General features: G+C 38.2%; 1 long non-coding RNA gene across 3 annotated transcripts; it reads left to right on the forward strand.

The window, feature by feature from the left end:
• The first annotated feature begins 320 nt into the window (after positions 1 to 320).
• On the forward strand, positions 321 to 8734 carry LOC145487673 (uncharacterized). Of its 3 annotated transcripts, XR_014049440.1 has the most exons (5): positions 321 to 3021; positions 4960 to 4996; positions 5191 to 7708; positions 8150 to 8369; positions 8683 to 8734. It is a non-coding gene; the product is annotated as an uncharacterized LOC145487673 (long non-coding RNA). The 3 variants fall into 3 exon arrangements; XR_014049438.1 differs by lacking the exon at positions 8683 to 8734 and having other exon boundaries at positions 8150 to 8622; XR_014049439.1 differs by lacking the exons at positions 4960 to 4996; positions 8683 to 8734 and having other exon boundaries at positions 8150 to 8622.
• The last annotated feature ends 3276 nt before the right edge of the window (positions 8735 to 12010 follow it).

A 12010-nucleotide genomic window follows, 5' to 3' on the forward strand; every position in this document is an offset into this window, starting at 1 on the left:
AGAGTTAGTTATGATCTTGGTGTAGGTTCTGAACAAAAGTAAATTGAGTTTTAGATTGAAAGAGAAGCGAAATTTACTTCTAAACTCATGGATTGAGGGTAAAGGGCCTCAGAGGTGTTAGAAATAAAGAGGCCAGCAAAATTTTAATAAAATTGAGAATTCTCCTCAGCACGCATCAATGTGTGGTGAACTCGATACAACCAAAAACAAGCTTAATGTTTTATTATTTTTTTTGATTTTGACTGTTCTGTGTATAGTCGCAGGGATAGGCGTTCAGTTTGACAAGTACATGACTGACGGGGATATGGGGGAGGGGGGGGGGCGGTTCTGAACACGCAACACCGCAAAAAAAAATTAACGACCACCACATCACCGCAAGAAAAGTCAACGAAACACCGTCACCACAAGACGTATTTTTAGCGCCATGATTCGTTCATCTACACTTTTATAATACTTTTATACCTCAACAATTTTCCACAAAATAAACACATCACAACGCTTTTCATTGTGCATATGTTGATACTGCTGATGCCGGTAAATCAGTTTTGTTGCTCTTGTGAAGAAACCTTGGGTGAAGCTAGGAAGCGGACGAAGAAAAACGTGAGGACCCTTGAGAGATGGCCTTTACCCCAGATCCCTCTCTTCTCTTACTTCGCTCACTTTTCTTGGTGTATAAACCCACTGACTGAAGCCCTATCTTCACTGAAAGTATTGCTTTCCGGAGCTTGCTACGTTTGCGTTCGATATTGATAATCGCAAAAAAAATTGAAAAAATTAAATAGGAGGTGTAGAAAGTCGCAAGACCTTGGAGCGGGTAAAGACCGGCATCAGAATGACCTGTAGACGAAGCCGAATAGCAAAAGGAAAAAAAAATAGTAATGTACTCCCTTATATGGGCTATATAGGTATGTGCGGCCCCAACGGGTAGGGTTTTTCAGCCGTTTTAGTCATAGATAGGGTATCGATTTTGGCCATTTTGGTTATAAATACGGTATGGTTTTAGCACTCTAGTCTTTAAGTGGACCTTTGCTTGGAACCATTGCTTTACTTTTACTGACTTTACGACGATGAGCCGCGTTGCCCCCCGGTCTCACCTGAGCAGACTGGGTCTGAGAAATAGACACACACGACGTAGTAGCCTCAATGTCGATATATCGATTGAAGAAGTTCGATTATGTCACTTATCGAAAGCTTATTAATGTGTATGTGACAGAATGTCTTCCAAATAGCTGTTTTGGTGGTCAAAGGACATCATTTAAGTCTAGCGATCGGTAACTTGACATGCAGCATTCAAAGAACTGAATGTTTGCGGCGGTTCGCGATTCCAAGAGTGCTGTTAAGCACTAACACATGGAAACTTGGTTCGCGACTGTGTCAGGCTAAAACAGAGCAGGTCTAAAAGCAGGTCGCTTCAAGGGGACAAGAAAGGTATTTTGGCGAGTTACATGACAAGTAGTAGGTACCGGGCCTATGAAAGTGTGAATGTCTTGATTTGGCGGGAAGGTGCATTCCGTGTCACAACAGTATAGTTACCCATAATGCATTGCAAGGTGTATGTGACAATAAAGGCTGCTGTTAGCCAGGAACCAGAAGAAGCAAAGTCAAGACTATAGCATATTTGAGGAAAACAGTGACCCCTTGAATTGCTCTGTCTAAAAGCTTTCCCCAGGATTGAGATAATTATCACAAACAATGCAAAATAGCGACCTACACGAACTCGTTGGCGAGGTGATTTTCGACGTGGCAAAATTCTGAACTTGGAAATTCTGTGGGTTTCTCAGAGTTGAAAATAAGCGAAGAAGGGTTTTCTGCCCATGAAGAAAACAAGTAAAAGACAAAATAACGAACAAATTTTAAATCAAGGTAGCCGGGTTGATGATTAGAATTAACGCTACTGGACTATAGTAAATCTAAGACTTGAGAATGTGGACTGAACTTGGAAATCCGGATCATCAATTTTTCTGCCTCATTTGGTTCACCTTGTCGATGTTTAAATGTGAGTTTCTATAGTTCATTGTGCTTAACCAGTGACCCAAAATCAGCTCCAGAGTGAAATTCTTATTCTGAACCATCTTCCTAGCAGATAATTTTGCACAAACGTACAGAAACTGGTGTTTGAGGCTCTTCCAACACCCCCAGCAGAGAACATAAATGTTTCGAAACGCCCATTTTATCGAAAAAGAAAACTACTGTGCTAGGTGTTTTGGAAGGAATAACTTATAGCGGAGCTCCGGCAGAGCCCCATACCCATATAGGGGAGAAAAGGAAACCCATGAATTGATTTTCTCATGGTTATCATGGCTAGCGGTATTGCTCGTGGGCGCGTACGCACGACGGCGACGACGACGGAGTCGCGCAAGGTGGCGGCCATACTCCAGCTAATAGGTTGACAGAGACATGCACCCTCAGTTGGTAGCGGGTGAATGCCATTTTTCTTGGCGGGATTTTTAAAGAAAAACGATAGCGGAGGTTGATTTAATATTTTTAAGACAGGGTTGCGCTGAAGCAAAAGACAGAAAGCAAGAATTAACAGGCAAAGAAGTAGCGAAGAATATCGCGAAAAAGACTGAGCGGGCCAGCGCTGGGGAAGGAGGCGAAACAGTACTGAACAATGCCGTGAATTATAGCTAGTCAAGGGCTAGAGAAAGGAGGTGAAATAATACCGAACAATGCCGTGAACCAAAGCTAACGAGGGCTATAGAAAGGAGGCGAAAGTACCCGACAAATTGATTCAGAAGACTGCCGAACTCCCCATGGCCAAGTTCAAAATTCGCGCGAACGTGATGCTGTGCAGCCGTGCAAGAAAATTCAAAAGTCACCTGATTTGGTCAGGTGATGAACATTAGAGAAATCAAACGTACCCGAGTGTTTTAGAGAAATTGCAAAACACTAAACGTAGCGGAAAGAAGTGGTTGATTCGTTGATCTATCGAAAATATAACTTCAGTTTAGTCTTCACAACTTTTGCTGCAAGTTTCTGCCTGGAAGATTTACACTGGCCGAACTGAATTGCCAACTTGCGGTAAGTGACTTTTGTTGTTGCGTTTGGTATGAAAATTAACAAGTTTCCTCGGCGATATAAGCTTATTTTCAATTGGAATCCATTAAAAGTCTTCCTTATTTGAAGCCATGCTGTAAGAGATTTTAAAAATTGCATCGTTTTAATTTCGCTCGTCTCTAAACAATAACACGTGGGTCGCTTTGGAGGTTGCTGTAAGTTGTAAACAAATTATGTTTTCTATCGATTTTCGTCGTCAATTTAAGCTTATAACCTCACATCTAAAAATAAGCTTAACCAAAATCGTACTTGTAAACACGGCCGCGCGAGTTTTGAAGTTTTCTCTGATTTAGTTAGCACTGCCGCTTCGTAGACTGCTAAAATTTGTTCTTCTGTTGTTGAAAACTGAACCAAGAAAGGTCTACAAACCATTTTAGGCCGAAGCGAACAGGATTTGCTAAATTTACTTTTGTTCCTATGTGAATATTTGCATATTGTGATTACAAAGTATGGAGAGTTCCTCGTTTTGTTAGTTCGATTTATTCGGTTTGGCGAAATGCTTTTGTGAATTCCGAGGTTAAATTGGTTGAAGACTGGTAAAGCTACTGCCAATGAAATGACTGCATAGCTAAATTAAGCCGTCGGCAAAAATACAGACTCTCAGTAATATTCAAATTTAAGCGTGAATAATTTTTCAACTTTAACACCGCAAGCTTAAACGAATTTTCTTTACCCTCTCTTTTATTCGGTCACCGTTCACTGAAAAGGGATTTGCTGTTGATACTCGAGCTCAGATGTAGTGATATGCATCTTGTGTTTATAATGTAGATTTCCTCGTTTTATTTTGTTGTCTGTCCAATTAGTTCGGTTTGGTGAAATGTTTATATAGTCCAAAATGTCGAGTAGACGATTATGCATGGCAATCCTGTCTGCGAATGAAGCTCTGCTTTGATTTTGATTGGCTATTTCATGTTATTTGTGCCATTGCTTTTGGTTGGGGGTACATGGACCGTATTTTGTTAATAAGAGGTTATTCCCCAATGCGGTATTTACACTTAATATGGAAATGTTCCAAAAAAGTGAGATAGTACTAATTGACTCGGTAAATTGAACAGTGTAATAGAAGTTCTTGCCCTGACCATTTCTCAGTAATAAGAAGAACTTTTACATACATATATACACAATTTAGTTGCAGAGAGTGCTCTCCTATCTCCTCTCTCTCTCTCTCTTTACTCTCTTCTTCACACTAATTTTTTATTTACTAACTTATTAAATGAATGTCACTGACTGTTTTCTTTGTTGTGCATGCATACTTTTTTGCTGGTCGGAGAAAGTTTCAGTTTCTTCCTGGCTGTACAGTTTCCTTTCTCCTGTCCTGTACCAATTTGTTTGTGATATAACTTCGTGAATTCTCTATTCTCCTTAAATTTTATCTCATCAGGTTGATAGAATGCACTCTCAGAGTGTTCCATCATTGTCTTCAGTCGCTACAATTTTCCGGAAAAAAGCAATAGTTTTCTTAATTTCCTTTTACTTTGTGTTAGGACTTTTTAGCCTGCCTGTAATTGGCCCATGGGCATTACGGGAGAATAATTTTCAAGTAAAGAATTACATTCGTTTTAGTGTTGAGTATTTTAAATTGTTATGAATTAGGCATTTCTTTTTATTATTTATATTTTTTATTTTAGTCCCACGCAATGTTTTATGGTTTTACCGAGGTATACCATGTAAATGTAAATAATGCACTGGAACTGGCCAATCAGAGTGTGCATTATATCGGCTTTAAACACAAACCACATATTAAAAATGACTCATGTAAATGATATTTTTATTACAGAGAACTGGACAGGGCAAGAACTTCTCCTTCTTTTGTGAATTTATATATTAATTCCTCTCAGTGCTGTCAAAATGTCTCAGGAACCTTCATTTCTGATAATCTATCATTTTCCACCATACCTACAGCACAGAAGCTCACCAAATCCTAACTGATAACTAACATGTGTGTATCTCTAGCCTTTGCTGTGTGCTACATGTATATTCTGTTATCCTGCCTTAACTGCTAGGAAAAATTTTGGCAGAGCTGTTTCAACAGTTTCACTTAAATTGATTTCCAGTAACAGCGCTACATGTAGCAGTGTTATTGAGTGTGAACTTTATGGGGGATTTTAAATTTTTATTTTTTTATGATTACAGACGACAACAAATATACATGTGTATACATAACCTGATGTTGGTGTTGGTTACAAACTGTAGTTCATAATAGTCATCCTATTACAGGTAAGGGGGAAAAGTTCAGAGAGTTTAGAACATTTCTTCCCCCAGCACACCTTCTGTCTGTAGGTGCAATAATTGAGAGGTTATATATATGTACGAAGAGTAATGTAAAGTTACTGTATAAACTTAGCATTAAAATCTGACATTTGAATGCCTCCTTTGCTAAAATTAGTCATGATTTAATTGTTATCACTCCCTGTGAATTCATAGAGATTCCAGAGGCAATTATAACCTAATGTGGAAGTCCTGTCTTCAAGTGAGGGAAAATGACACAAAAGAGTTACAATGAAAGTAAAGAGAATTGTGAATGTTGATATGGTGTACATTATACATCTTGTAAAGGCATTTGGTGAGTGCCAAAGGCATAACATTTCATGTATTGCTTTTTCAGGACAAATTATATAACAGTGACGTTTTAAAAGGTGTGATCAGAAAAATAATGAGTACATTGTCCAGGCAGCATCAGTTTATGCACAGCATATGCAGACGGTAAGAGGAACTGTAAGCACTACCATGTAAGTTAGTTTTATGCTTATGACTTCTTGTTCTTGAATTTTGTGTCATTTCATCACAAGAATAGGTAACGAAAGATGCAATAGTTGTTGCAATATATTTTTGAAGGAAAACTTATAAGTCTACCTATTCTGGATAACAGCCATGTGTAAACTGAATGTGAAGCAAACAATATGTTAAATATGGGGCAACCCTAAAACCCAGAAACCGGAATCCGGAATCTGGAACCAAAAACCGGAATCCAGAAACTGGAAACCGGAATCCGCAAATCAAAGAAAATAAGTTCTTCAAGTATGCAAAAATTGTTTTGCTTAGCTTTTCGACTGTAAAAAGTAAGCTGCCAAGTAAAAAGGACCTCAAACTTAACCTTTTTTGAAACAAAAATTCCCCGTCTGTTGAAATTGTGCAACCGTTATTTTTAGTGAGGGCTATGATTATGAGAATCTCAGTAAAGTGCATCTTAATTTTATTCCAAGCACCTCGAGAGTGTCTAAAATAAGCTTGCTGGTAATTGCCATTTCGTTTAATAAGTGATCTTCAATTTACCGGAAGTATAAATTTATCCTTTATGTCTAGTACATACTGAACAAGATAGAAAATGTCATAGAGAACAGGATATCCATCAGTGGCAGTCCCCTGTACATTGACGGTCACGCCCCCCAATTTCGAAGTCCAAGGGCTAACCCGTCTGGTCTAAATATGAAATTTGATTTTTCCAACAGATACGAGACCAATTCCAGATTAACACAATTTCCACACATACTGTGACAAATCAGCATTTCATATTCTTGGCGGCCATCATATTAAAACAATTTGTAGAAATGTTGCACACTTACTTCCGTCTGCTTCTCACTTGCTGACAGATCAGACCACATGCTGTTCAAAGATGCTAAAAGACTGCCAGAAACTCACTGCAATAGCCTATAATAGCTTGTTGTTAATGTGCTGCTCACCAGTCTTCTCAGAGCAATTTGATCTAGACAAGAACCGGGCTCTCGTCAGGGCCAGCTTGAACAAAAGATGGGTAACTTAGTCTATGAGCAGGCTCTCGTGTTTGGGCTGGGGGTGTGATTGGCAAAACCGCATGAAGGCTCTTGGTGACATGCCAATGCAGAAAAACACTAGACACCTATTTAGCCTGCTCAGACAATAGAGACAGATACTAGAGCCTGCTCGCAGGCTATAAGTAACTCTATCCACCCAAAAAATCAGTAACCCCGACTGGATAGTGATGTACCGAATGAATAGCTTTATGCAGCTTTTGAACAACGGGGCCAGATATATAGCTAAGGGTTGTTCAGAACTAGTCAATAATTTTTTAGCAATTACAGTCTGTGGCTGAAGTAAAGCCAAGAAAATAAATAACAACAAAATGATTTTTGCTCATATTTATTTATTAGACATTGCTGAAGTGAATTATTTCTATCATCATTCATAATATCTGGATTCCAGATTCTGGTTTTTGGTTCCGGATTCTGGATTCCAGATTCTGGATTCCGGATTTCGGTTTCCAAATTCAGTGTTTTAGGGTTGCCCCAGATGATGTATGTGCATATGTTAATCTTGAATAATCTGAAATTTCAGAGAGTTTAAAAATATCATATCATATCTGTGATGGTTCTGAGGTGGAGGGCTGTTACATGTACATGCAAATGTCTCATGCACGATTTTTCACTCATTATGATTCAGGTGCAAAGAGTTTCTGTATCTGTTGATGTGCAACAATCTACACCAATATTTCAACCTAATAATGTACAGTGTATATTAATTAACCAAATTATGCTGTTTGTTTTTAGTTGGCCAGTGCTACTACATAGTAATGTAATGTTGAAGTGCACAAATTTACAAACATGCCCAGTGTCAACTTGTCAAATACATGTATATGAACTGGCCAGACAGTGTAGATTACAAAATTCTCTGAAAGGTAAGATGTTTCTTAAACATTATTTTGTAATTAATGATTTCTCAGACATTGTTTTCTTCAAGAAAAGATTCATACCCCACATGGAGGTTTTTTCTCTATTAGAGCTCTTGATTCCTGATACTTTAATTTGGAATTTCTAAAGACTGGCCGTGAATGGGTGTTGGGTGTGAATATCTTCTGGAACTGCACATTCATTCATTGAGTAGGCAAGAACATCAGTATTTATCCTGACAAACTCAGATTTTCTTCTGGAAGCTGAACTCATATACAGTTGTACAGTTATATGTACAACCAAACAGCCTGGATGACCCTGTGATTGGGACTGTGCACATTGTTGTAACCCTCAATGTTCCAGTTGCTTGTTTGAAGCAAATTGCATTTGCTCTCGAAAGCAAGTGGTGAAGTTCATAACGGTTATGTAAGTTTGCTTTGTATTATCAGGGCAGAGCCTGCCACAGTGAAAGTTGGAGTACCAACCCCTAGCATTTGATTCACTACTAACACTCAGTAAACAGCTAACAATGAAGTACACTGTATATCAAAGAAAGGAATTACATGCCTGTTCCTGTCAGTCAATATATGAACAGGTTACAGATGGGGAGCCTGTATTAAAACATCAAAGATTTTCAAAGCAACCATGGCCTGGTGAGATATTTCTGAGGTAATATAAATTTAAGGTCCTTATGACTGCTTATAGGCATTGATTTTTATTGTAAACAATATCTTACTGAGTGTATTTTTCTTGTGTGCTAATTGTTGGAGAACACAGAGGTCACTGTTATGACAGAGATATTAATTTGTGAAAAGTTCTATAAACAAATGCATCTGGGAACAAATTAATTTATCATGGATGCAGCTTCTGAGAGATCCCCAATATTAATGGAACAGACACTGTTCATACAGTACCTGTAAAAGAGTTTAGTAATTCATTACTTATGATTGTAATGCTTTGTTTGGTTTCTCTGTATTTACAGACAACTTGATGGGATTATAAATTCTGCACCAAGTTCATTGAATAAACTGACTTTGTGTGGGAGTCCCCATGTTAACTAAGGAAGAATATAATGATTAATGACAATGCCTTGTCTTTCTGAATAAGGTAGGAAAGAACAAGAAATGCCACCAAAAAGCACAGAAGACAGTTCTGTTATGTGATCAAGATTTTTGGTAGCTTCCCAGAAATCCTCGAAATCGTGGCTCTATATTTCATAATCACACCATCTTACACCTCGATCTGCTGAAGTAATACTAGTTCCGGCTGAAACTATTAAATCATTCGCAATTTACCTCATACATGTTGGATTATTTTCATTAGTAACAACATTCCGAAAAATAACTGAGGAGCTCCGCTTTTAGGCTGGCCTAAATCTATATATTATTTTATCATATCAAGGGTATAAAAGTGATGTTCAGTGTCGGATGACACGTTTTGTGGTCATGACGTCACAAAACACATTTTTGTAAATAAGCTAGTTTGCAAAAGAACTTGTACGCCAATTTGCTGTCGACGTGTTGCTTAGGGAAAGGAAATGCTGATAATATGATACAACATTAACTAACCCGTTTTTAAAAGATTTTATGAATACTTTAATATTGTCACGTGACCTATTTCCTAACATTGCACGGATTTAATGCAAAATAGGCAAAATTTAAAACACGCTATAAAAACGCCTTTGTAAAGAAAAGGAAATTACTAGTCTTACTCACTATCAGTTGCTTTTTCCGCTCAAACAGGGTACAAAGTTTTGAAATAATAACTAGTGACCTAACCAGGCAATGGAGCGGTAACTCTATGGGTGTTGCTTAACAATGTCAAACTATTAGGGGTGCAGCTTTTTAGGCTAAATGATCATATATTTATCACTTTATTAGTGAAATGAAGACTTGTTATCGCGTTCAAGCACCCAGCATCTTATGCCTGTAGTTTTTCTAACGTATTTATAAACAAATAGTACTGTTTCGTTCTCAAAGTGTAAAATCCTATGTTTGACTACCTTAAATGACGTGAATAACTTCTAGCTGCCAGTTCTTAACTAAAGCAAACATTTTTTATTGCTACTTACCGAAAAAAAACAAACGTCAACTCCTATTACTTTTCCTTTCAAACAAATATATATTTCTATTTCTCAACTGATGTGCTGACCCTAAGATAACCCTAGCCCTAGCCCTCGTCCTAGCCCTAACCCTAAGCCTAACCCTATAAGCTAACCATAACCTTAAGCCTGACGCTAAGTGAGATAACCCTTACCCTAACCGTACCCCTAAACCTGACCCTATTTTTTTCATCTATTTTGTAAAAAGCTTCCGTAGTTGTAGGAAATGTTCCTTTTCATAAGGGAAATGAATGAGCCTGCAATGGTAAATCAGGTCATATTGGGTGCCTTATTTACCTCACAAGGTCATTAAGCGTCTCCAGCAATGATATTCCTAGACAAAGGGCTGAATTTTCCTTCATTTTATGAAATATTGAGGAATTTTATATTCATTACGCAATAACTCAGAGTGGTCTGACGACATGCAGTATCTTCAGGAGTCGGGAGGGCTGAGAATACCAGAAATGACCAGCAGGCCTTGAAGAGAACCAGAAGGAAGACCAGGGCTGCCTCAATTGTAGCACCATCCTCCTTCGTCTGCGTTATTTGCAACAGAGACTGCCACTCCAGAGTGGGACTCTACAGCCACACGAGACGATGCTCCGCATCGACATAGCGCTACACCATCGTCACCCGAGACGAACGGCTGCCGACGCAATAACTCAGTGGGGGGCAGTGTAGCAATCACGTGATAGTCATAAATCACAAGAGAGAGCTTTGTTTTACTTAAAATAATATATGGTAAATTTGGCATGGCATTTGCCATTTGCCATTTGTTCTGTGATAGACTAGTGCAAACCCAAAGACCCTACAAACACTCAAAATGTCCACTTAAGGGGGTATGGTACCCTAAAATATGGTGATGTTCATGAAAAATTCAATTTCTTGGAAATAAAAGATTTAAGACCCTTGAGGACTTGTCAAAAACATTTTGAAACGATCTTGCCGAATTTCCTTCCAGATGAGTGTGAAATTTAAGGAAAGTACACAGTGGTATAAGTTTTTTCACGTAGCAACGGCCATAGCAACGACTGTTTACTATAAGAACGTGACCAAAAATATAGCTTATTTTAACTTATATGAAGGAAACTATTTAGAAAAAAGCTTTTAAGACATGCACAACTCGATTGGCATAATTATTTATGAAAAGCTTTGCCTCAAATTGCCATCACAGGCTCATTCATTTCCCTTATGAATAGGAATATTTCCCACAACTGCGGTAACTTTTTTACAAAATAGAACAACCATTGCATCCCCTCCCCCGAGATCCAATCTGCACCCTCCCCCCGCTATTTGTGGCTCGTTAAATGCTTAATACTTCGTGTAAGAAACTTAAAGTGCATTTTTCTCAAAAGTTTACTTTTGTACCGACTGACTTCGCGCCAACATTTCTACTTTGCAAGGTTTTTAAGTAGAATTCCCGAAACTTGGGCTCATCAAAGACCAATAGTGTCGTGATGTTATCAGCCAAAAAATCGTAACATTTTAAGGTCTGTCACGTGACATGAGATGATTTGTCCACTGGGTGTGGTAAAAAATAAGGTTATTTCCAAATAAAGCCTGCAAAAAGCACTGAAAATAAGAGTTAACTGTCAAAACTTAGCTTCATTGCACAGAAGAAAACAGAAACTTACACGATATGCTTATTTGACAGTCAAATATTGTTTTGTACAAGAGCAGGAAGTGTTGGCGTCAATACTATAAAACACTACCTCAAAACGCTCCAGGTTAGTAAGTTGTTTACTATTTGACGTTTTCCTCTGTCTTTGCAGGCCTGTAATCGGCCCGCTGCCCATAGTTAGCTACTCAGAGTGCACATTAGATCGGCTACAAACACCAGCCATATATTAGATGACTTAAATAAAACTTTGAGATATCAACTGTTCAACTTCTTATAGAGTTAACAACTCACAATTTAACTTACTAGAAGAATCCCTCTGTACTCCATATAGCCGCCTATTTTTTCACCTTGTCAATCCAGATCAATCGTTGTGGGTTAATTTAATTTTCTCTCCTAGAGGCATCTTATTTATACTGTTCGCACGATAAAGATGTTTTGTTTCATGCACTTTATAAAACAGCCGAGGAATTCATCTTTTTACCACTTCCGAAAGTTCCTGTGCAGAAAATACAAATAGTACGTGATTCTGAACCAACTCGACTGTGTTCAGTTAGACGGTTGGCTAGACAGGATGCAATACATGGAAGA

The sequence above is a fragment of the Orbicella franksi genome, chromosome 5 (genome assembly GCF_964199315.1).
Source record: "Orbicella franksi chromosome 5, jaOrbFran1.1, whole genome shotgun sequence".
Lineage (NCBI taxonomy): Eukaryota > Metazoa > Cnidaria > Anthozoa > Scleractinia > Merulinidae > Orbicella > Orbicella franksi.